Here is a 27,341-nt window from a genome sequence, read left to right as displayed (position 1 = left end):
TTGAATTCTCTGTTCGAGAAAGCATATCAGCTGTAATGGAATGAATAGTAAAAAATTCTTCAAAAATTTTAATAGAAAAGAAGAATGAAGCTTAAGATAAATACAGAGTGCTTGCTGAAAATGATTGTATTTAATTCTATTATATATTAATTATTTATATTCGTATCATGAATTAGCAAATAATAAGAAACGTCGAAATCATTTATTTTTATTTTTCCTTGTAAGAATATTTCACGTTTTGATGACTAGCGTAGAAGTGATTAGATGATCGCTAGACAGGATGGTCCATAGGCTACCAACGCTTGTCGACGATAAATTATGACCACTGTATCGGATGTCTGAGTGGGTTTTCCCGCGAGCGGTAAAAATGCCCATCGCGAGACGACGAGCGATAGTAAAATCAGCCGTTTCAACCACGGAAAGTACTATGATAGCGGTTATTGTTATTGCGTCGCATTTGTCATGGTAACACGAAGTTGTCGCGCGACGAATCCCGCTTTAACACGGCGAATGAATACGACCGACCTTAATGACATCGCGAACACTATGGCATTGAATTAAATACGCCGCGATATCCTGCGGTGATTATGACAGCTCTCGTGGTCATTATATTCCCTTCTTTTGCAGCGCTACTAATCATGCGAATATTAATGTTATTAGCAATTGCGTGTATGTGTTGTGTGCACATTTGTTTTTTTTAAATTAATTATTGTTGCCAACATTGATATGCAGATAAATAAGACAGACTGGAATATTTTTTTTTAATATATATATATGAAATGTGCATTTGAATCAGAACAATTTAAATTATTGTTATGTGAACAATAAGTCCTAGAAAAAGAATTTACTTTTAATTAAATCTTTAATAAAAAAATGCAAAAAAATTGGTAAAGGGCGATATATTCTTATAATAATAAAATGATAATGAAAAATTCAAAAGATGCAAAAACATTATTTATTGTATATTGTCAACAATTTGAAAATAAAGTTTTGTATCACAAGAGCGATCATCTGGCGTGACATTAGTGACCGGTAACGTGTTCTCGCAAGGTGCTGGCAAAAGTACGGACGGGCATTAAACTAGCGTGCTGTACTATTATTCCCCCTGCAAATTGTTGTCCATCGTTGTGACTCGGGACCTCGAACTGTCCGGCCGGCGCACCAGATTACGATGGCCAGTGATAAAGTGCTCTCAGGTGACTGTCGCTTCGCCCACCGTAATTACTTCCCCGACGCGAGAAAGGAGATCGTCGCTCGCGTCACCATGGCGAGGAACCTCCGCCGACGGTACTTTGCCATGGAGACGCGCAACGAGTTTCTCCACGGCACTTTCCTCCCGCCGCGCCGCCGCGCCGTCTTCTTTTTCACTCCTTCGTCTCCTTCCGCCGTTCTCTACCAGCGTGCTCTTCTCTGCTTCTTTCTTCCTCAGCCGCCCCCATTGCGTTTCGACTTCTTTCGTAACGTTTCGAGACGAGGTAGTCTTTGGTATCTTCCTCTCGGCGAGTCTTGGAGCGAGTTTTAACGAGAAATTAATATCTCGAGTAAGTCGTCTCTCGACTCGTGGAGCAGGATCCTCTTTCTCCTCGTAGCGGTATTGCTTGCCATCTCGGACTCTGCTGTGTCTTTATTCAGTTTCTTTTTCTCGTTTTTCGCTTTTTTCATCTAACGCGCCTGTTTCTTCTCCTGTGAAAAATGCGTGACTCGCGTCTTATCCTTTTTTCTATCTTCTCTTTCTGACTCGCCTTTATTCACCGCTGTTTCTCGACGTTTTCTTCTTGCATTTTTACCGCCGATGCTTCCTACGCGCGGCTGCACCCTCCATTATTCTAGTAGACGTAGTCGCTCAATGCCTAATTAAGCACGCGGCTTGGTCAATTAGCTAATTAATGCCAGTAGGAAGTATAAGCATTGCAACAAGGGTACACATATTTCACATAATTGGGTTTCTTCGCGACCTCTTCATATTGAGAATTTAAGATTCTAACAATAAACCGTTGTATAGTGTCATATAGAACTGTAAAATAATATAAACTTTTGTCTTTAATTGATAAGTTTAAGTTTAGTACCGAACATATTTGTTTCTTATGAAACTACGCTGTAACATTGAAAAGCGATACTATGATGACGCGAATGTGAGTATGAAAATAATTGTTGTATCATTTCGTTTTTCCTCATAAAAAATCGTATGTTGAAAGTTTTAGTAATATGTATCTCTTTCTAGAAATATTTTAAATTTACAAGTCCTCAAAAATTTTATCAGAAATATAATAGAATTTACTTTTTTTTATTAATTCTTGTTTATATATTTTATATAGATATTTATTTTCACATTACATTTATAACGTTTACAAGAATTTTCGAAAATTTTTATTAACTATATGCAATATGTTGATTGATATGTTATATTACGTATAAAAAACCTTTGTTGAAATATATATTTTAATATTTTGTACTTTTTTAACAAGAAAAAATTAGCAGAGATTAATAAAAAACTTTTAGGAGCAAAGAGGATGATAACTATTCTACTGAATTTCGGCAATATCTATTTTCATTCTATCTATATCACATACGTTTACAGCTCCGAAATTTTGTAAGTTTCTTCGGCGACGTCGAGACGCGTCGCCTTGTCTCAAGAATTTCCAGCTCTCATGTCACGTGGTTGGCTGGTGACATCACGATCCCCTTTATCCTCCCTTTAATGTCTACGGTGACGCATACTTTTCCACAACCGCGGCATTTTCCAGAAAATCGTGGTCGAAGATTTACGAAACTTTTTCTTCGGGTAGCGCACATACATACACACACACACACACACACACACACACACACACACACACACACACACACACACACAAACAAACACGGTCGCTCAAGTTTCTCGATAGCCGTCGCGCATCTCGTTTGTCGCGCGTGGTTAATACCAACTGTCGCTCAATCATCGGCTTCTTCGGAGGAGTTGTTGGGTCTCGCCGGCTACCGCGACATACAACATATCCCAGAGTTGCGGCTTTGGCAGACATCTGGCACGCATCCACGGCGGATACTCGAAAACCCTTGTGCACGTCTACTACACGCCACCTATATACAAGCCGGCATTACAGACGATCGTTGTCGGCGCAACGTGGATCTGGGTCTAGGTATTTCGAGATACAACCGCCCGCGTGCGAGCCTCGCGCGATTCTCGCGCCTCCGCGTGACGTGAGAGCCTTTTTTACATCGATTTATATCGACAAGTTTATCGGAGCATCCTTCTTGAAAAATATATCTCATCGACGATTTTACGTAACCGGCAAGGTTGCAATAAAATTCTAACCGTGCAGATCTGGATGCGAGAAGCGAATTGGCGAGATCGACATTTTGTGGCGTTTCGACTGTCACTATGGAAAAGTATCTTCCAATATTTGACACAAGTTGCAAGAACAACGTGTTATATAAATAAATATTTCAATAGATATTTCTCTCAACGATAAGAGGGATCGATATGATGATATGTATTTTTCTCAATATATATCGATATTTATTAAAAGGAGGATTATATTTTTTATTAACGCATTTTAAAATTTAACACACTTGATTCAAATTTTTTAATGCGAATATAATGATATAAATATAAAATAAAATATTAAAGAATATAAAAGAAATATGATCATAATGCATTACTGTTGATATTATTAGTTACTAATAATAAGTTATATTAATTGAAAAGTCAAAATTTAACAGATATTCGCTATATAGATCAATGACTAATAAATTAACAACTTTCTTATTAAAATAGTAATTAAAACACATTTCGGTTCGTGTAATGTACCTGATAATTTTTAAACACTTTAATTTCATAAAATTGCACAACGATTTACATGTCATAAAACATACCGTATATATTTGATATAACATCTTTAATCTTTACTGTCATTATTTTTATCAAAATGAGTCGCCGGAAATTGCTTTTTGCCGAAAAGGCTCACGCTTTCGATAAAAAATGCAACCGTAGGTCGCATCCTTGTACATTCGCGCGACTCGGCGGCCATAAAATTTGTCTGGCACGCACATTATTCGCTTTGTTTGGCGCGAATTAAATCACATGTGTATATGGTTGCTTTCGAGACACACGGACAGTCGTAATTGCTTCTACGTCGCCTCGTGGCCTCGCGTATTCTTCGTCTATCGGTAGTTTCTCGTCGCGATCTTTACGACGACGGATAAATCCTAACGGAAATGCGTCATTCACTAAGTACCGTGTTCTTGTTGCTCGTACAATTGCGCCATCAGACACCATGTCCTGCAACTCGCAAAACTAGATCTTCGATGAATCTCAATCTTGGCTACGATGCAATAAAATATCGTTGTGCTGTTTGCGAATTTATTGCGTATGCGTTTATAAAACGACGATGCGATTGAACATCTCGGCAGGAGATGATGAACGTATCGTATATCATTTGGATAGCCGAGTAATGGTCGGAGAAGATGAAATCGTTTTATTGTATCGATAAACCGATATAATTTCTTACTCGGTTGTTTATCTTTTTAATATAATTTTTAAAGATTTTAAGAAAATTTATATTTTTTCTGTGCTCCGAGAGATACATGAAAATAAGTGAGATATGTTTATCAATTCATGACAATTTGCTCAAAGTGATTTTTGATCAATAGTTAAAAGATAAAAGAATTCTCGAGATGCGATATCTCAAGACTGACCTTCTACGCGAAGGAACGCGAAAGTGCCGAATAATTCGCTGCGATTTCAAATTTTTCTTCCGTTTTTGTGAAGAAGATTCTGCTCGTTCATAATCTTGTTCTTTCTCTTTCTTTCTTTCTTTCTTTCTTTGAAGACGAGCACGTGGCGACCGTGAGCGCCGTGGAGCGTTTTCGGCCAGAAGCCACGTTGTGTGCCGAGGGAGCGAATTCGCTTTAATTTTAGCCATGCTCCTCCGCCCATGCCTTGGGCAGGCCATGGTATGCATGGTGGTGCTCTCGGCAGCAGCCTTGGCATCGCAGACGCATTATTCATACCTTAATGAATTCTCTCTTGCCCCCTACCCCCTTTTCCGCCCCGACTTCTCTCTCTCTTGCTCTTGCTACGACAACTGTGCGTCCTCTGTCCGCGAGTCTTCTTATCGACATCAGTCTATTTTTACAAATATATCTTTATTCCATGTTTTCTCTCTATCTGTCAAACCTTTATCTTATTTTTCCTTTTGCCTTTATAACGTTGCCATTTATATTGGATTTATCTTGTATTACCCAAAATATATAATTGCGATCTTGTTAAGAAAATTTTAGTAAGATAATAGAAATTATAACAAGTACACAGACATTAATTTTCTAGAAGGATATATTATTTATATTTTTGCAATACTAGAGCTAGAGCAAAGCTATTATTTTATGCGTAAAAAGTATTTATAGTTTGTATGGCATATAGAAAAGAAACGTAATGTGATATAGTAAAGTGCATGAAGCATACGCAACATGCATGATTTTTTATTTACATCGCTAACTAGGACTCGACACTTGTTATTCCATTTTTATATTTCAAAATGAGAACTAGCTTACTGACTATATGGAATTTAATAGTCATGAAGTATTATACCGCGTTTATTACATAATTCAAAGTACCTAATGTCCTTTTTTCCTATGTAAATTTTCATTTCTCTCAACTTGACATTACCCTTCCATAATTGCATAAAAATAATACAACGCGTATGTTAATTAGCGTGTCGAGATATTGTGTGGCATTTTTGCACGAAATGTTGAATACTTGATAGCGTGTCGATCTTCTATAAATCTATTATTTATAACAATTGACGAATAATATAAAATAATCATATCATTGTTTTATCGCGACATTGAAAATATTGCAATGCATTATATGCGTCAATATTTGTTAGAAGAATTGATTTTTACAGCTTTTTTTTCGAGAAAGCTTGCACGCCAAGGAGAATAATTTTAACGTACCATCTGCCGCAATAGTAACATCCTTGCGCCCTGTCCTCTCTTCCTTCGTGCAATTTCGACACACCGTTGTGGCGCAGGTGTAATGTCGCGATAATTCTCCGGTACCACACTTGTAGTAAAATTTCGGTGACTGGTTTGAAATGAGGAAGCAGTGTCTGAGAGAGGGAAAAAGTAAGAGCGACATATACACATAGAGAGAGAGAGAGAATTCGTTGGTCGCGGTCGGTGCATCGCGCGATGCAAGTGCAATTCACGGGACCGCATTTGGAATTCTACCACTTCCGGTCCGCCGACGTGTCGTAAGAAGGAAGCGCGGGAGCCTGCGTGGAGAGGGAAATAGTCAGAATTCTGGTTCGCGAAAGAAGCGCTAGTCTGACACGGTGCAACGAGGAGAGAGTGTTCGCGCAAGGGTCAGGCGGGGAAAGAGAAAGAGAGAGCGAGAGAGAGAGAGAGAGAAAAAGAGGGGAAGAGACCGCATAGACTGAAAGGGGATGCGGCAGGATAGTATATGAGGTTAGTTAGCCGACCTCGTGCGCTGCATATTAAAAATATTCAAATGCCGACGCCGCCGGAGGAGGTCGAGGGTGAGTACCGCGACTTGCGCGCCAGAATTTACGGCCTGCATGGCGCGATAGTGCAAATTATGTTCATGAAACAATGTAGCAAGCGCCGTCCTCTGTTTTCCTCCTCTCGTCGCTCATCGTGCACACCCGCGTTCTCTCGTGTATTATGTGTGTAGACGCGCACTGTATGTGTCGGACATTGTTGAGGGGCCTGGTACTTGTGCATCGCGTAGGGTAAGGGGGGAGGGAGGTAGGTGCACTCGCGTGCCGATGCGACGTGTGACAGGCCCTCGTGGACGCGCTCGGGATTTCGAACGCATCCGATAGGATGTATTTATGCGCTCGTGGCTGCAGATAAGGAACGACACCGCGTTCTCCCCGGGGCCCCGGGGCCAATCTTCTTGCCATCTTCGCCCTATCCTACCTACCACGTACAGCTCGTACCGGCGATAAGATTTGCATGAAGCTTGCTACCTGCCACCCTTCTACGTTGCTTCGATCGTGGCGACGATTTACGTCCGTGTGCTGCTGCCATCTCATCTTCTGACTCTTCTCCGCCTAACCCACGTCAGGCTTTCGGTAACGTTCGGTAACATGACACGATATATAATCGTGTATGCAACGTTATATTCTACTGGGCAAAGAACGAGATCCATCGTACAATATTATAGGTCATTTGAATGTGCACAAAACCACATATAGAACAAATGCATCAACATAAATTAGTTAAAGAATATTAGTAAATAATTTGATATATCTGATCTGTAACAATTTTTATTTTTCAAATATGCTATATGAAGTTTTTAAATATTTTATTTTAATAAGCGGTTTCGCGCGCGGTATATTGTATAATAATTTAAATTGTTTGATATAATACTTTAAATATGTTTTATGGGAAATTCTGTGTTTATCATTGGCTAGCAAAAGAAAAAATCTGCAGTTAATCTGTCGTGTATTTACGTAAAGAATGGAAGAAATTAGAGAGTACCTTTATAGGCAATCTGTCACTTTGTGCCAAGTACCATTCGGCATCGTTGTACTCGCAGCGTAAATGGCGCAAGTAGCGTAATTGAGACATTTTAATTTCACGAGACACAACAGCGGAGAAGAAAAGGGTGTAGAGTCTGCGCTTTGTTCCGTCTGAAAATAAAGTTAGGATTCATGCCTCATTTGCCGTGGTATTGCCGGACAATAGCGGGAAATGTGCACGGGAACAGGTTTTCCTTGAACGCGCGCCTTGTATAAAATAGTCAGTTACTTAACCATCGTTTGTGTACAACACTTTAAATGTCACCTCGCGATTCAACATATTTTCATTATCTCTCTTGCGCTGCTTGCCGATGAGATCATCGATGACGCGAGTGAGAAAGATTTTACGTGTTGCTTATCGAAACATGAGCAAAGCCATTCTGGATAAAATTGAAATGTATGCCAAGCAATTTTTTGCTGATTTTATCTTATGTATTAAAAAAAAATTATGGGAATTTAATTTTTTACTTTTTTTTTTTTATGTAAGATATACAATGAAAACACGTGTGTGGCTTCTCTCTCTCTCTCTCCCCTATTTGACAAAATATTTATTAATGATTCAAATTAATAATTATTTTGTGAATAATTCATTAAAAAAACTTTATTCATTTACCGATGGAGTAGAAATAGGTATGACAATTTTAAAATGACGTAACTTGTTTAGAAAATTTTCTCAAATACAAATATAATATTTTTACAATGTCCGTTCACACATGTAATATTTCACGAGATGTGCTCATATAATAGTATCGAAAGGTGTCTCGTTATTCTATTCTTCTCTCTGCTGACGCAGCGCGAAGGGGGAGATCGAAGTACTTTGCTATCAGAAATTTTGCGAGACCTTCGTATTGCGCGGCGCGCAAGGAAAACGTGTCTGCCAAGATGTAACTGCAATTTTATGCAAATGGAAAAGAAGGATACGCGTGCCTGGGTCGAAGAACGATATTGCAAGTATTGCAGACGTATCATTTTACTTCCTTCACATTTTAGTTAGATCCTAGACTTGAAACTTATTCCGAAACAAGTGAAAATATCGTAAGTCAACTCGGCAGGAATATTTTATATCGTTTCTTATATCATATAGCGTTATTAATTATCTAATCACTGTTTCCTTTGATGATTCTTGCTTTTAGATTTCTGGTTTTTTATATTAAGCATTGTCGATAATCAGCAGGTTGAGTAATAATCTTGCATTTTTTTTTAATTATAATTATAAGAGAACTGTGATTAAAATTTTTTATGTTGTAAATGTTAACTTATTAAACAATATTGCAATATTGCATTTACACTATTATTATGAATATTATTATACATATTAATATAAATAAAAATCATAGTTTATTATATGTTTATTATAAAAGAAAAGTTTATTATACCCTATGCAAGAGACGGTAATAGAGATGGTAGTTTAATAATATATATCTTTATTATATTGATCGCGTGATAATCGAGAAATGTGCTTCTTTACAAATATAAATCTCAGATGCGCCTTTATACAGTCGATTATATCGTAAAATTTAAATTGTTTGGTGAGTTCTTCAGATATTTGTTATACTGATGCCATTCCCACCTCTAAGAAACGAATAGCAATGCGATTATTAAATTCATGAAAACTTATTACTTGAAATCGGCGAAGGCTTGCTTATGGTATTTCATTAAAAAGTCTTGAACAAAAATTTTTATCGCATCTCCTTTTGCGCTATGCTACAGGCAACTTTACTTATTCTCGAGTCAGCCGGCGGAAGAGTCAATTTGCAGAGGCCGCGGCCGGTTAAATGAAACATAGACGATATAAACTCACGCGTACATATGTTGTTCCTTTTCGTGGAAGATCTCATCGAGAAGACGCGTCGAGAATTCGCTCGATTTTTGTCAAAGTGTTTGCACGTAGGAAGGATATGTACGAGAAAGAACGAGAAAGGTATTCTTATTTTTTTTTTATTGGTCTCTCTCTCTCTCTCTCTCTCTCTCTAGTAAAGAAACGAAAAGGGAATGGTAAAGCACGAAGATATTCGAGCGAAATATCGCGAAGAAATCTTGGAATTTCTCTGTCACCCTGAAGTTCCAAAAATCCGGATAATTTCACGGCGAGGACGATTTATGAGGGCGTTTTCGTCACCGTTGCGAAACTGCTCTCCCTGCAGCTTACATTTTCTCGCGCGACGAAGAACGTTTCTGTAAGAAGTTGGTTCGCTAGCCAGCTAGTTGTTAAAGTTGCTATCGAATACGTCCCTGAACCGCGTCGTCGTGTCGCACTTTGCAGCGAAATCGACTGCGCGTATACGCGTATCTGCAGTTGACTCGTCGCACGCGTTCACGAGTCTCCTCGTCTCGCGTACTCCGCTCTGTTGCCAACGATATAAATTTTCGTGCGCGTGCAAATTTACGCTTCGTTCCACTTTTGTCTTGTTCCTTTCGTTGCTTTCGCGAGAAAGCGGGAAAAGATGATCGCTTCTTTTATCGCGAGATTAATTTTAGCGGGACATATAATCGCTTTTTCTTTATTTACTTATTTATTTTTTATTTTAAAAGTAGATTTTCACATTATTATTATTGGATTCCTGAATTTTATTTTAAATAATTCTCGATATGCGCGCGCATTCGCATACACAAACTGTTAGATGTGTTAAAGAACGAAAAGTATGGTTTATTAATTATTTGGCGCATTATATATGCTAGAGTTAATAACTTTTTATACGCTGCGGTGAATAATTATTTATTTATTCCATCGAATAATTTTTATGAGAGAATTTTATTCATTTCCTGATATTCTCATTGCAATTATCACTTATGATTCACTGCAGTTTTGATTCATCGCCGACTGCTAAGCATTGCTATAGTCATTTCCGGCAATCTCGCGATAGTAAGAAGCGTTGGAGTGATGATTCTTGTTGAGTTAACATCGTTGATTTTGACTCATTTTCTTCTTAGACTTGTTCTTCTTTCAACCAACGCACAGCGCTGAGAATTAATTTTTGTCCTACTTTTGGCGTTCGCGAATATTATATTTTTGATTTAATTAATTAAATAATTGTTGAGTAACTTATTAGAATCAAAATTAATTTACCCGTGTGTATCAATTTTCAAATTATGAATCTAAACAAGAATAAATAATTGAAATTGGTCTTTTTATCTTATCACATTTCTTTATAGTTTAATAGAAAAATCATTATGATAATGCCAGTTAAATTATGATTACAATGTCAGTTTCAATTATTGTCTTCTTTCACGAAATATATTTTACTTGTCAGTGTTTCATATAAATCAAAGATCGAAAGTGCCACGATCGTTGAATTTTAATTTTTGATTTTTACGTCAATTCTCACGTTTCTATTATCATGAACGGGGTTTATTTTCGTACATGATTGCATCATGTGAAATTTACATTCACTGATATCATTATTTCATCTATAGTATAATGACGTATGAATCGTGCTGTGCGGAATTAACAGAATCGAGCTATTCTTGATTCACGCTTATAATTATATCGTACGTAAGTTGAATAGCACTGCTTGCAACATCCTTCGACCATTTACCTTCTCGTCGCAGCGGAGCAATTTTATCGCAATTTCTCGGCGCGTCGGTGGAACGCGACAGTACGGCGACCTCTCGAAAAGAGAGGAGCGACACCCTCGCATCGCAATCGCCCTTAGGCGACCGGGATGCTTCACCCCTGAGTTATGCGAGAACGTAATCGAGTTAGGTTTGCCTAGTTCTCTTCCGCGGCCTCGCAGTCGACTGGGGAGAGCGCTATACTTTCTGAATAATAATCAGTCCCGTATTCAAAACGGCGATGCCGTGTTCTGGTGCATCGTTTTATTGGAAGGGAACGGATAGGGCATGGATACACACATATACGCATCACTGCGCACACACAGACATACCGTGCATCCATGTTGCAACGAAATAGCAGCGGCAAAGTTTGGTGGGAAGGAGGGGGTGGGGGAAGGGGGTAAAGAACAGAAGGTGCGAGATGCACGGGAGAGAGGAAAAGAGAGAGAGAGAGAGAGAGGGAGAAAAGAAGAAGGATGAGAGAGGGTTTATGCCTGGACCAGAGCGAAGCCGCTGCTGCAGCAGAAAACGAAGTAGAGGGGGAGCGGATCGTGTAGCATTATCATCACTAATGAATATTCAGGTCTGCTTGGTTCGACCATGGGCAGGCCCCGGCCCCGATGTCGTGACTCCGAGGCTGCAGGTCCCGTGACGATTATCACGATTACTCGCGGTAATCGTCGTACCGCACGATCGTCTCGCGTTTCGAAATTTCTCCCCCTGTATAGCCCTGTCTTCGGGTATTATCCAGAACCAGAATGATAAAGCAAGTAGGGTCGATCGGAGCAATCGTGACAACGAGATACGGCATCTGCTCTTTCATCTTTTAGTCTTCGGCAAATATACTCTCTCTTGTTTCAGCTCTCGTTATATTTAACTTTCTTCTTTGTATTGTTCTTTTTATTTTTTCCATTATACGCTATATATTTTTCTTTGGATATTTTCGGCATTTATTTAACTTAATTTTTAATAAATGCAATTTGATTATTGACACGTTAGATTTCTGATAGATTCTGATAAATTTAATTTGATATTTTTTCGTATTTTACGGAAAACTCTGAATTATTTATATTTGAAATTTTAACGTACTATGAAACTCATTCTTATTATTCGATATCAATTTACGCGCGTTACACATCCACGAACATCTGTGGTTTTCCTGCTGCGAGGAGATAACGAGCAGGTAGCATCCGATGCATTTGCATTTTGCATAATAAAATGACGCTGTAAAAATTCCATGAGCGAAGCAATTACTTTTTTAGGAAAGGTTATTTTCGAGCATCGAAGTGCGGGGTCCTCGTAATTAAGCGTAATTACCGGGTAGCTCGATCAATCGTCACCGGCCGTAAAACTCTAAAAATTGGGACGGTCTTGTTTTGCATAACAAAATCTTGCTTTCGTTAATTATAAAACTCACGTCGCTCGATTGCGATGCGCTAGTTATGATCGCCGGCGCAGTGATTGCGCGTCTGATACGATCGAAACCTGATTAATTATTCGTGTGTGGGCAGATTGTCGAGGGCACGGGCATAGTCGAAGCTGCTTAATTGATCTCTCCGTGATTGACGCGTTGCATATTAGCGATTACTATGACCGCAGTGTTGCCATTATACGATCAGTTTTTTTGTCCTTATTGCGATCCGTAGCGTCATGTTTATCTTATCGAATGCGATACGAGGAAATATCGCGAAAATCGAAAAATTTAAACTCGGTTGAATTTGTTTGTTGTACGAGTGTTTTCAGAACAGATACCGAATAAGTCTCGTGCGCGAATGACACGAGCGTCCGGGGTAACTTTATTGCCAGGCTCCCGAGTCGTTATTTCTCATTTGCATTTGTTATTATAATTGGGAATAATCGATGCCGCTGTAGAATAACGAGCGAACGGACCTCGCATCGCCGCCGGAAATGAATCGGGACAATTACTGCCGGAGGAGCGAACCCCGACTCGCCTCGGCAAAGCTTTCCCCGACTTTGCAACTATTCTCCTGCTCGCTCCCCTAACTTTTAGCCCCTGCCACGGCTTTTCCTCGTGAGGGATGCACAATGATATTTTGGCAATTAAACAGCTCCGTTTACACGCATTTCGTTTGCAAACGCCGTTTATTCATTCAGTACCGTCAATCTTTGTTTGAGACAAAAATTTAATTTCAACGCTGGCCGCCCGTCGATTTTATTTCAATTAAGTGCTGTCAGTCAACGACTTCTTTCGCTTTTAATTGAAACGTTGAAAAATTATTTTCTGTGCGGCTCTCTCTTCAAAAAGATTTAAAGACCCTCAACTGCGTTTCCTCTGACAGTCTATACTTTGTAATGCTCTTGAATAGTCTACGCGTATAAAAACGTAATTGCACAGCTTTACGACGATTAATTAGAGAACATAATAACTCTATTATGTTCGTCGACAAGAAAATGGAAAACATGACTGCGATTTCATGAATTGTAAAGACAAAAGTTGTACAGTCTCTATTTAAAGGCTAGAAAGGCGCCACACGCTAATTGTTTAAATCTGTATTTCTATCTGTAGTTCTTTTTTTTATATAATATAGCATATCGCGCGAATGGATAATTGGATATATGTCGAGTTTGAAGAATTTTTTGAAAGAGAGAAGGAGGGAGGAAGAAATAGCAGATATAGTTAATTCGGTTTTGTTCAAAGAACATAATGGAGCGATCAAATTAGAACGTAGTGCATCGAGAGGAAATGTAAAACGCGGTGACAGCTTCACAGTTCTCGAGAGCAGAGTTACATCATCTCTTTAAAAAGCAGAGAGCAAATTATCACCGCTAGTAATTGCATTCTGACTTTGCGGAGATTTTGAACTATCGCCGCAGGTCACCGGCGAGTTTGACAAATTGAGCCGTGTCCAGATCCCGGGAATTCTTCTGAACGGAAGAGAGTACCCGCGACGAGAGTAATGTGTCGCGTATGTGCACTTTGTTGCCGCGCACTTTGTTGCTTTAGAGCGGAGCGAGCGGTTTCGCGATGGCGGGCGCACAGCTGACAAAGTGGCTCACGGGGAAACGCCATCAGTCACAAGTTCCGCGGCGCATTCATCCCCGTCTTTCTTGCCACGCTTCGCGTTACTTACCGTTATTAACGCTACGAACACGCGCGTCCGTTATCCGCGAGCAAACGCGATTATTTATAAACTTATTGTGCGCGTGCGCATCTATCTCTTCCGTCGTTGCTTTTCCAATCGTGGCCGTGAAATCGATTGATCTGCAGGACATCGATTTTTATTGAGATTGTTTTCAACAAAAGAGAAATATAATATATTGCTTGACGAAAAGCGCATCAACTTTTCTGAAAATTTTTATTTTTACTTTTAGAACTAATAATCTCGAGACATAGCATTAACGAATTTTGTTTTGTTACAGGTAAAGTTTCTAAAATCTAAAAAGCGGAAATTTCAGTCAAATGAGTTCATGTCGAGCATACATTTCGACCTACGGATTTCGATAAATTCGGTAAGTTTTGAAAGTGAAACTAGATAATGCAAAATATACATAATTTATTTTAGAGAAAACATATATTATGTATAATTTTCAGTAATGCATTTGATATGTAATGTGATGGTTGTTTAAAGGAAAGTTTATTATTAACTTAAATCTTATACCGTACTATTACTCATAATTTATTCGTTATCAGATATTGTATTAGATAATTCTTGCCACGTAGATATCGTTGATGATAGGCAACAAGGTGGTTGCTCTAGTTAACGCGGTTGAGCACTTATCGGAAATTATCAGTGAAACGTAACCTCCATTACGTAGGCAAATGCAGCTCGTTAAGGGCCTATCTTTGATGCAAGTTAACTGCGATGTTATGCACCCTGTCGTCAATCGTGCAGTGTGCAAAGTCTGTAAATATCGGCAAGATCTCTCTTACTTTTCCACCGTAGTTTCCTTACGAGATCATAAGGAAACATAATGCGCGAAATTGATATTTTTTTTGACTGATAAGCGCATTCTACTTATCTGTTTCGTTGCTCGAAGAGAATAGAAATTTTAAAAATACGAATAGATTAAATTAGTTTCGAAAGATGTTACGGTAAAGATATAGAACCGTCATAAAAATAAAAAATAATGATGCAAGTAAAAATAGGATTAATCAATAATTTTAAAACTGTCATAATTGTCTTATCTGTATTTATATTAACATTTTATTTGAGAAGAAAAATCCGAGTAATATTCTACAGATTTTATTTAAATTTTCTCCAGAGAAAACGCGAATTTCATTTGTTGATAATTCAATATTCGATTATAGATGCGATAAATGAAGATGAACGTAATTAATTCTCGTTCATACCGCGAAATGATACGAACTATTCTCAGCTGTTGACTTAATCCAATAATGTTTTAATTGAATTATTTGGCGCACAGGCATTTGATTTCTTTATTTCTCGCACCGAATACTCGTTTCCTAGTGTTTTTTTTAATATTTACAAGAGCTAAATGTAAATGTAAACGAATTATTCTTTTCCTCTTTTCCTATTCTACCAAGATACAAATTAAAAATCAACAAAACAGAACAGGAAATACATGATAAATAACAAGTAGAGTAATCTATTTATACTTTACAATTTCAATAAGTGATAATCAGTTTAAATTAACCTAGAATTGTTTTTCGATAACTTCTCTCTTTTTCTCTCTCTTGCTTTCGACTTAAGAGAAATTCAACGTGTAGACATTAAAAACAACGTCATACTACTTCGTCGGCGACGTTACAACGCGCAATCAATCCTCGACGAATAAGGAGAAGGTACTCACGGTGTATTAGCCCTCTATCCTTCACGCGTCTCTTTCCGAATCTTTCCGAATTCACTCCACGAGAATTCTCTCGTTCTCTGATATTTAACGGCACCGCCGACGCGGGGCGTCCCGTGTCGGTTTCATTATCGCCGTTGCGGGCTCTCGTAACAGGCTCGCGCTTTCTCCCGCGCCCGAGTCCTTGAAAAATAATTACGGCGATCATTTCCCAGACCGTATCGGCCTGGCGCGGGAAAGAACGATACTCTGCCGACAAATTGAGTAATAAATCGCCGCGCCGTACTCGCTGTTCTCTGCCGGCACGCGTGCACTCGCACGCATCGCGAAATCTTCGCTTGTTTGTGAAACTTTATGAACCGAGTAACTCGAACGCGTTAATTGGAAAGTCAAATATCGGGAAGTGCGAGCGTGGGAACGCGAGCGTTACCCTTCGCCGTTGTGTGAACCTGACGCTTGGTCGCGCTTGAAAATTCGGCTAACGCTTCCTGTTTTGCGAAAGGGCTTGTCGGAATAATTGAGACGAGGTGCTTAATACGTATACGAGCAAGTCAGTTTGCTTTTCCATCGCGTTATGGTTCCTGAACGCACCTGTTCTGTTTGTTATATTTCGTTGCGTTTTCTTTTTCGTAAAATTTATACGACTTTACATCTTTAAGTTGTGCAATATTTTTCATTTAATTGATTGATATTAAATATATAAATAAAATAATTTACAAATATTATATATTGGGATTATATAATGCATAATATGTATATCTATATTATTATAGTAATATATAAGTATATATTTGTTTTATATATTTTATTTCTTTTTAAGTTTTATGTCTATTTATTCGCTGAGAGAAATCAACGAAAGAAAAGAAAATATAAAGCGAATAAAATTTTAGTATCTTTAATTCACATCGTTCAAGCAATATAATATTTTTCATTTAAATTCCATCTCAATATGATTTTTTTAGTGCTAATATTTCTCTATATCTTACTATTTTGTTAGCAATATTAATAATTAAAGGGAAGAAATATTGTTCATAAAATAAATAAATTTATTTTAAATTATTACAAATTAGACATCGAGAATTACAGTTATCAATGATATTGGCATATCAAGACGAAAGTGTGCCGTAACTGGAAAGTACCGTAACATATCGTCAATCGTTACCGATCGTTGCGTGAGACGTGTACAAATAGATGTGCTGCACCATACATGTCTACGATATACGATGAGTGCAATGTCATTCTCCGACGAAGGTGCTGCCGGTATGTCAAATAACTTTGATAACGTTTCGTTGTAATAAGTGTTCGATGCACGGCAAATACCTTTTTTCTCATTATTCCGTCGTATTGTAGCGTTGTTCTCGGATCACGTGGAGGCTTCTATTATCGCCTCCGAAACTTGAAACCAGCAGTCATTCCCATTGATCTTTATCATTTAATTACGCGACGCCGATCCTCGCACGTGACCCGTGTTCGTCGACGATACGTGCGGTCGGGGAGAATCGGGACGAGACGATGGTCTCATTTCCGTCGGGCAATTGCCGATCGCACTAAAGAGGGAATGTAACTCGCGGTATCTGTATCTCTCCGTCCTTGGATCCGCGTAGCCGCTGTTCGAGATTTTTCGCTGCCCGAAGAGCAATGAGCGGAAAACGATAGAGTATAAGAGATAAAACCTTCTCCCTTCCTCTCTCTCATTCTCCTCTTTCGGTTCTTCCTCCTTTCGCGAACCTATCTTGCCATCGCTCTTCTAAAAACAGCTAAAACCTCGTAAATCGACCAGGTGAACCAGTTATCGGATGGGTAACGGAAGCGTTAGTTACGCCAGCGAGGTTGGGTAACGTTCGACAGAGTAGTAGTTCATCTCTAACGCGCAGGTAAGGATGGTAGATACTTCCCATTTTCGTTCTATTTTTGGTACATCGATGTATTTCGATCTCTGATGTGTTTGGATATATCCCGTCCACTAGATGTACGTACATGCTTTCAGTTCATTAAGGGGAAAAAGGAAGCGAAATTTTCGATGTTGCGGATTATCAATCACGATGTAACGTGTGCGCGAATGCCCTCGATTAACAATTCAATCATTAACGAGAGAAGTAAAAGGAAATTATCGATGAATATGCGTTCAATCTTGTAATATGACGTCGCTGATGATTGCGTCACACGTGGTAGCTATCATCGTGAGAGATCATATTGCGCAGCATTATCGAGAGAGTTAGGCTAAGACCTTCATCGCGTGGAGTTCGCGAGGGCTAAGCGGAGGTCGGCGAATCTTACGAGCGAGGTCGACGAGAACCGCGCGTTACTTTGATGGATGACCCGAGGCTTTCGAACTATTTTGCCTCGACGGTGCCTTCGGGCAAAAACCGTTATGGATCGAGTCTGAAGACGGCGCGGGGGATAAGTTGAGAGCCGTCGATGGTGGATGGACGGGAAGGGGGACGGGGGCGGGACGGAGGCGGCAGCGGTCGGAGGTGAGAGTTCGACGAGCGATCGCAAGAAATTCTCGAGAAGCTGAGACGCGCTATCGATTTTCCTCTCCATCGCGGCGCGGTTCGTTCATCGGAGGCGGCGCGCACTCGTCGTCGTGCTTCAATTCATGAAATTTTCCTTTCCTTGTCGGTTCCAGTCACGAACTGTGAGCGACGGCGCATCCAGCGGAAGATACGAAACGAAATTGTAGTGCATTACCCATCTCAACCACTTCCGCCGTTCTTTGGTCAAGAAAACGGTATAGACGTAGAAAGATTAGGCTATTTTCCAATTTACTTTTGCTAGTATATACCTTTATTATTTTGTATATAAAAAAAACTCCATTGACAAATTATTTACAAATCACAAGTAACGTAAGTTTGAATCAAATTTAATCGCATTTTGACAATTTTCTTTTCTTATTCCTTCTTTCTTATAATTAAATTTTGTAAAGTTTTGTTTCGTATAAAATTTTATAAAATTTTTTTAGAAAGCAAATTTTTTTGGATGAAAATTTATAATATTTGTGATGCCGGGAATTTCTTGTCTCTCGACTTTCCGGTGCATTCGATATCATAAACATGCCGATAAGATTTACTATAAAAGTCCGGAGCCGGATGAAAGAGTTGGCTTTTATCTAAGCGTTTCCAGACGCCGGTAGTTCCAAGTTTCGTCGATACACATTCAAACACGACGAATAAAAAAAAAAGAAAAATATTGAAAAGTTACGACACCATCAGGGGTCTCGCGAAACGCCGTGAGGCAGTTGCAGGGCTCTTCGAGGTATATAACACGCTTAAAATACTCTCACATGCGTTTCATTCTTTATCTCCGGTTCCACGGAATGCAGTAAAAAGGTACTGTCGATTTAATACCAGAGTCACATTTCGAGCAGTGATACCACGCGCTACATTACGCGTTAATAAATGAAATCATACTGTGTGATAACACTCATTATTGATGTCTCGCGATCGTGAATGTATGACATACCACAATTATGACTTTTACCGCGAGATACGGATGGCATCTCGACGAGATATCCATTATCTCGATGAGACTTTAGCTTATTGTTGGAGGAAGCAGCTTTATAACTGTATTCTTGGAATATATGCATTACCGGAGACGCTTGCAAATTTGACATGGTATGTACATCCTTCCGAGATAATCCGCGGCAACCACATCGCTCGTAAAATATAAACATAAAGCTAATGCATAACGGTAAAACTGTTAAGTAACAAAAATAATCGGGAAAAAAAAACTCCAGCAAAATGAGATATCCGAAGCTCGCGGAGAATTCTCCGTGGGTTGAGGAGGATGTTTTAAATATCTAATGCGATATCTTTCCGTGCACGTAATGCACCGATATCATGCATATCCGGGCGCGATCTGCAAAAAAGATCGTATATTTATAATTCCTCGCTTAAGCGAGATCGTCACAGAAGGGAAAACCTTCGTTTCCAAGCACTCCCTCTTCTTGCATATCTCATTTTTCTCTGTCTTTATTGCTTGCCCGTTGCGCACCTTCATCTTCTTCGTCTTTTTCACGTGCTCTGCTCATTCTACGTTTCTTCCTTGAGCCCTCCGGTGTCATAATACGGTATTCCCCGCGAGTTCCAGGACCCCTAATGGAGTTTGCGTGTAAGAGTGAGACAGGCTCGCGAGGGGCTGGAAACGAAGAGGGAAGGAGGGGATAGGAACGCGGCGACGAGCAGCGTGGGAGGGAGATCCGAGGGTGAAACGACGGTGGAAAGCAACCCCACCCTTTTCTTCCTATTTGCGTCCTTTTCTCGCTCACATTGTTCCCGGTATATACGGTAGGGTGTATAAAACGTTACGAGCGCTAATTTTATTTTGTGTTAGCGGGGGGACAGCGTCGATAATAGGAGGCTCGCCGTAACCCTCCTCTTTTCTCGGATATCTCGTTCTCTTTCCCGTCTCTGTAGTTTGCTACATGCGGCTGGACGGCCGAATCGATGAAGGAAGGCTGACTGAAACAGCCCTTTCCCTCGAATGGCGCGTCTCCAGGGAACGCAAGCAAGCGAATGTAGTAGTCGGATGGGGGTTAGAGAGGGAAGAAGAGTGCCGGGAGAGAGGTTACGGAGGTGATGCGGTGGCGTCGATATTAACACCTTCGAGGGAACAAAACGCATTATTCGCGAATGAGCTGCGTGGCATGATGGCGTCGGCTTCGGGGTATACAGAGAGGATTAAGGATAGCATTGAGAGAAACGAAGGAAGGGGGAATAAAAAGCATCATCGGGCGAAGAACGCGACGACACCTTCACCACCTCGTCTTCTCATCACGCCTTCATTCTCCATCTACTCTCCTTTGCTCGTTCGGAGGCTGAAACGTGCGCAAAGTAAATGTATCGGGCAGTGTCTGTGAAAGGTACGACAGTTTTCTTTTTGAACGTCGCGTACGTGACTCCTTTTGACAAGGGCGACAACTTTGCTTTCTCGAGGGAAATAGGAACTCTCGATCTGTGTTGAGTCTTTCGTCTGACGGCTACTTGCACAGCAGCTGTATATTTTATTTTTTCATAATTTAATTAATTATGAAAAAATTATTTCATATTTTTTTGTTTAACTTTCTTTTTCTTTTTTTTTTTTTTATATTTAAATATTTTCTTAAATATTGTATAAGCTTATTGTACCGCTTATTATTAAATCGGTAGCTTATTTTAACTTAATATTCTAATATTAAGATTTCTTAGAAAGGCAATATTAAAGTTTGCAAACTTCAATGAGCAACGCTGCCAAGACGATATGAGAATTCACAAAGATCGAGTTCTACGAAATGAAAATAAGACAGCTTGAATTTGGGGTTGACTTCTTCGACTTCTTTTTTCGTCGCGAGGAAAAAGATCTAGAGTCGATCTTTTTTTTCCGTTCGCTGTTAATGCCGCAGTCGTCTTCTCCGCGAATTTTCCTCGCTCTACATCGTCCGTAAGAAAGATCTCTTGAAGTGTTATTTTCGCCGGCCTCTCAGTTGCCAGTTCCCTCTACCGTACGTCGGTATTTTTATGAGTAGAGTGCCTGCTCTTCCGAACCTCTTTGCTCCGCGCGAGCCTGCTCGCTCGCTTGTACTGCTCGTAATAGCGCGGCTGGGTATACGCGAGAGTTTCACAGTGGTACGTACGAGGCTCCCTTTAGCACTCGTTCTGAATTATGGTGGTCCATCTTCCGCTTTCCTTTCCCATCCTCTTTGCCTGGTCCCCTTCAACGTTTATATGTGCCCACGCTGTCGTCAGCGAGCCGCGGAAAAGTGACGACGAAAGTGGCTGTTCCGCCAGAGTTATACCGGCTTAGCATGGAAGTACGGCCCGTGGGTGCATTACGACAGAAATTCAAGGCTCGCTATATGCGTCGCGATGGCGGAGAGAATTGAGTCCGCGTTGCTGTTCCTCCAGGGATATATCTAGCCAACGCTATCCGATTCGGTCTCCTAGACCCATGGAATCATCAAATATATCGATTCTCCATGTTAATTTAAGTTCTGCTTTTGCACTCTCTTTACCAAAGAGAATAAGATATGTTTCATTTTCATTAAATTGCATACTTGCATTTGATATGTATGTAAATGTAGCGCACTTTTTTTTTTTATTTATAATTATTTCTCATAATTTGTTATCGATAAATCATGTAAACTTGACGACTCATAAATCGATATGCTTAATCCACACTTATCACTACTTATCGCAATAAATAGATAAAATAAATTATCAAAACAGAATTAATAAGAAAACTGGAAGCAAAGTCGTTACGTTTACATGGATTTCTTTCTCATGGAGAGCGAAAAGTCGAGGATTCGGAAAAAAAATGTTGCTTCGAACGCAGTAATCATGATAGATACTGGTCGATTAGATTATTCGAGTTTCTTTGCTTTTATCGTAAAACTGAGTGTACTTCCGTTTCTAGAATCGATGTTTTCGATTGCTTCAGGATTTATATGAGATTACCTTTCTTGACTTTATCCGCTTCGCCTTAGTCGATAATTCTTAGGAGCAAGATAGTATAAACAACATCCGAGATACAATACTCAAGATATATAATGCAACTTCACAGAATCTGAGTATTTCAAAAAGTTGTAAAAATATTTTTGTATTTTGCATGTTTCTATTTTTCTTTGTGCATTTTCATAATTATGTTATATTTCCAAAATTATTACCAGCTTTCTGTTTTCAAGCGCTCAAGTAAATACCATCTAATCCGACGTCCGGGTATCGCTTATAATTAAAACCCCCGGGTGATGACGTGTTAGGCTGGAATACGAGCCGCGCATTCGGACCCTCGCGATTTAAACTAATCCACTCGTAACTCGGCGTTGGATATTCCGAGCACGGGCTTGTTGCCGAATTAGTTTCAGGTAAAACCAGGACGGTGGTGATTGGTCATTTACCGGGGCCAGCTTGTCTGAAGGGTTGATTCGGCGAATAAATGAGTCGGGGAATTTCGTTATATGTTTATTATAACTTGGCACATGCAAATGTTACTTATCAATTACATCTCAGTCGTAATTTACACGTTTTCCGTTCTTTCTACTCTATTATTTTTTCGCCATTACAACAAATACAAGAGGTAATTTCAATAATCAACTAATGGACAAAGTAAGACAATCTTGATGCAACTTATATTTACATAAATATCGCGTGATTCGCGTTTCAACCTTTCATCTTCGGGATTCCGTTATCTACAAAGAAAGAAAATTCTCTCTCGTATTCGCGAATCGAACAAGGATACAGTTAATTATATTGCATAACGTGTCTTCTCTTGGAAATATGTCGTTTATGCTGCATCAGTAGTTTGTATGTTGACTAAGTGCTTGATTGGAAAAAAAAAAAATCTACATATCGAGTAAAAACTTTCTTTTTTAAACTTGTTTTTTGTTTTAATCAATTTTTATTGATGCAAGATTTCTGTGAAAGGATAATTATGATAAAATATTCCATCACAGAAAAGGGAAATAAACAATGTTAAAGTTTAAAAATAGATTTCATATTAAATTATATTATATGAAAATTTATTAAAACACGAGTTTATGTTAAAGAATGTAACAATTATAGCAAAACAGAACGAAAAGATGATTACTTTCGAACAAAACTGCAATAGATACGCTTATTGTATTTGTGCCAAATGCGGGAACATCCGCTTTAAGTCTAGACTACAGAGATACTGATAATGCACGGCGGTTCTAGGCAAACGATAGATTTATACTAAAATAATCTGCAATATTTACTGCACGTTCTGCGCATATATCAAAATAGATTGAATTCATTTATCAACATATTGCTCGGACAATCTAGACAAGCTTATAATAATTGAAATTAATGAATTGTTTGGATGAAAAATATTTTTCACATAACAAACTATAAAGTGATAGATATACAGTAAATATAAGAGCAAAAAAAGATTTTTTTATGTAAAATTTTATTTTTTTATTATAGAATTGCATTTATGAAGGGTTTTGCATGCAGCAATTTGTTCGTGGTTGGTAACAGATGAGATGCAAAAACAATTTTGAAAGAAACACTCGATGGGCATATTTACGACGTTATAAATCGGTATACTTTTTGGATTGCGGCGATAATCGAATCTTTTTATCACTGATAAGAGATAGTTGTATAGCTTGCGTAAGAAAATATTTATTTTGTACGTTGTTTACTCTGATAGTAAGTCACATGTCAGCAACTTTATTGTGATATTTGTATAATCATTATTGGCGGTAAAATATTAATTTATGATATATATGAATAATAGAAAAATATTTATATACATACATATAATAAGCGACAAATCTGTGATTTATATACATACTCTGTTGGTAGAGATTTCCAATATTTTCTAAAAAGATTGCGAAAGTTTGAATTATCGTACAGCGATTTTTTTGTAATTTTAAATATATTACAATGAACAAAATCATTATAGTTACAAAATTTCTACTAGGAAATATTCATTAAGACGTGAAAAATTACAAAGTTTTCCGCATTAGCCAGATTGATTCTACGAACATCTCTACGTCATGTACTCAAGGCTAGATAAATCGTGAGAATCATTTTGCGTAATTCTACGCAAAAATCTTTACTTGCGGAAGGGACGTGACCGCATGAGCCGTAATTACGCTCGCATAGTCCCGGCTTCTCTAATCCTGTTATCAAGAGAGAGAGAGAGAGAGAGAGAGAGAGAGTGAGTCGTAAAGATAATATCGTTTCATTAAAGAGCCGCAACACAAATATAGATACTGCGAGTAGTGGAGAATGGCCAGTCACGTACTTGTTACGGGACTGAGAACTTCGATTCCTGAGAAGCCGAACGAGAGATAAGTTGTTCAATGATAATTGCATTATCATTGTGATATGTTCGCACTATAATGATACGATATCATTATTGAGCAATATTTAGAGAAAAATTAAATATTTTTATATTACATTACAATTAAGTATTTACAAAATCGTAAATCAAGGACAGTTAAATTGTTACGAAACGTTATTCAAGTAATCTACAAAAAAAATTATATATTATTTTTTATTTATTATTGTCCACTCGTGTAGACTTAAATTAAATTAGATTTAAAAAGTATAAATAATTTAAATAAGCAAGTTTATTTAGATTATTCATTTGAAATTTATAAAACTTTGTCCTTTTTTTTCTTTTAAAATTCTTACTAATACTACTATATATATTGTATTTAGCATCAGTAATGGTATTATATCATATTTTTATTTCGATTTTTTGATGTATCGCAAAGATAATCAAGAATATGAGGTAAATAAGATAGAATAGCTTCGTCTTTCTTGAAAACTCCATGCTATATCATGATGATCTGAAATATAAGGTGCAAAGAATTCGATCCTGTTTTTCATTGACTATTCCTCGTTTCTTCGCTTTCGGAGCCTCGGTGACATCGTCATCGAAATGAAAAGAGAGCTTATGTAAATTACAATCGTTACGATTTCGTGAGGATAACGTGCAAGATGCGTTTCTCATCCTAGTTCTCGTTCATGTCGGATCGTAAACGTGGCGCACGGATGACGAGTGTCGGATGAAAAAAATACAAAAGAGTGGAAGAGAGAGAACGAGATCGGAAGATGAGAGGACGGGAAAAAGGAAACCGAAAGTGGAATTGCTTCTCCTCTGCACCAAGTGTCATTTTCTTTTCGTCATCTATTTACTTTTTCTATCTTTTCCCCGTACTTTGGTTTAGTTATCTCTATGCCGTATGAATGTACATAGGCGATATACATAAAAATGTATCGTTACAAAGTTGTAAACATACTCTTATTTCTTTCTCTCTTTTTCTTAAAATAGTTTCATTTAAAAAAATACTAATAATCTATGTTTTTTTTTTCACTTTTATTATGACTTTTAATTAATTTCACATAGTATTCTTTTCACCATTATATTTTTCTAGTTATTAGAATCTCGTCTTTGAATCGCACATTAGCTTTAGTTTAATTTACATACGAAGAATATTGAACGAACTAATCCCTCGAGTGTTTCGTTTTCTACTCGCGCGATCGATCAATTCATTTCAACGTTGATGGCTTCTTCTTTTTCATTCTTTCGCGGCACTCTTCCTTGCAGCAATGGCAAAAGGAGAAAGTAAAATCGACAATACGTTCGCGGCAGAGTGATTAGCGGCACGGTGGTGGCAGTGGCGGACGGTAGAGAAATGGAGGGAAATGTAGGGGGTGGTTTGAGGCTGAAGAGGTTGCCCCTGAACGTTATTCAACCATCCAAGAGGCACTGTATAAACAAAAAGGAGAGAAGGAGATCCCGGAAAGGCGGAAAAAGTGGTAGCTGGGTTTCCACCTACAAGTTTGCTGTGTATGTAGATGTATATATATATATATATATATATATATATATATATATATATATATGAGGGTGCATTGTGTACATATATATACACCTTAACATACAGTCTAGGCGCAACCCCAGCTAGTTACATCAAAGGCGTCGTGGAAAAGCTGCAAATGCATGAAAGAATGAGTTAAAAACCTGGCCACCGTCGCATCTCTGTAGTGAATAAAAGAGGGGGTTTCCGCGGAAAAGCTCTGGAGGACGTTGAAGGACCTCACAACGAAAACATTTCACTCTCAAAGTCTCCGCCACTCCGGATGCACATAGAGTCCCTCTTGAGTTTCACCCTTATTTCTCGCGTCACCCTTTTTTGAGCGTGTATTTTTGTTCACCACGGCGCGAAAGTAAAGCCTGATTGATAAGCAAATCGCTTTAGTACCAGATTACGTATATCGAGACAAGATATACGGGTTTTGAAATTATTAATCTAATTTCTGCAGGATAACGACACATAGATATGTGTAGCTTTATTTTATTCGCAACAAAAATATATGCTAGCATATTTTTGAATAATATTTTATTTTTTGTAAATACATTTTTGGATAATATATTTTGTTATTTATTTATCATAAATTTTTAGTAAATGGAAATAAATTAATTTCTTTTATCTTTTATAGTATAAAATAATATATTTTTTGCAACAATTCTATTATAGTATTTATAATTAATCGAAAAAGTATAGCGCAAATTTGAGGATGATAAAAAATTTTATATCGAAAATTAATATATATATATATATTAATATCATATTTCTGATTTTTTTTTTTTTTTTCATAATTGCAATATCGTTAAGTGTTATAATTTATGAAAGTACGTCTTTGCGATGCCTTTCTTGCTTGCTTTTCATTTAAAATTAATGAGTCGCTTATGCTTACGAATTTAATTATTAATCAATTGATAAGACTCTGTTTTAAGCTCGACCAGCTCGTCGCAGCAAGCTTTTTTGTTTCACTCTGGCAAGCAACGTGGCGAACGATATTGCCGGCTTAATTCGACGAGACGCGGGCGTTTGTTTTATTCTCATTAGCAGAAGTGGCGTTGAAGAGATGAAAAGCGAGCGGAAGAGAAAAAGAGGAGTGACTCGAAATTGGCGCAATTACGACTTTAAACGACTCTCGCCGTGTCCGCCTTTCGTCCTACCCC

General features: G+C 38.3%; 1 protein-coding gene across 3 annotated transcripts in view; it reads left to right on the top strand.

Annotated features, from left to right (window-relative positions):
- The window catches only part of LOC126849571 (Krueppel-like factor 6), a 307,018-nt gene that overhangs the window by 19,633 nt on the left and 260,044 nt on the right, over positions 1-27,341 (top strand). The window contains exon 1 of one of the 3 annotated variants that reach the window (XM_050591524.1): positions 14,478-14,567. The exons of the other annotated variants lie outside the window; for them this stretch is intronic. The gene's annotated coding sequence lies outside the window, so the exon portion shown is untranslated. Of the gene's footprint in view, positions 1-14,477; positions 14,568-27,341 lie in introns of those variants that run through there. 3 annotated transcript variants of the gene reach the window in all.

This window comes from Cataglyphis hispanica, chromosome 5 (genome assembly GCF_021464435.1).
Source record: "Cataglyphis hispanica isolate Lineage 1 chromosome 5, ULB_Chis1_1.0, whole genome shotgun sequence".
Classification (NCBI taxonomy): domain Eukaryota; kingdom Metazoa; phylum Arthropoda; class Insecta; order Hymenoptera; family Formicidae; genus Cataglyphis; species Cataglyphis hispanica.
The sequence above is the reverse complement of the archived record's forward strand: the minus strand, read 5'-3'. Positions and strand labels throughout refer to the sequence as shown.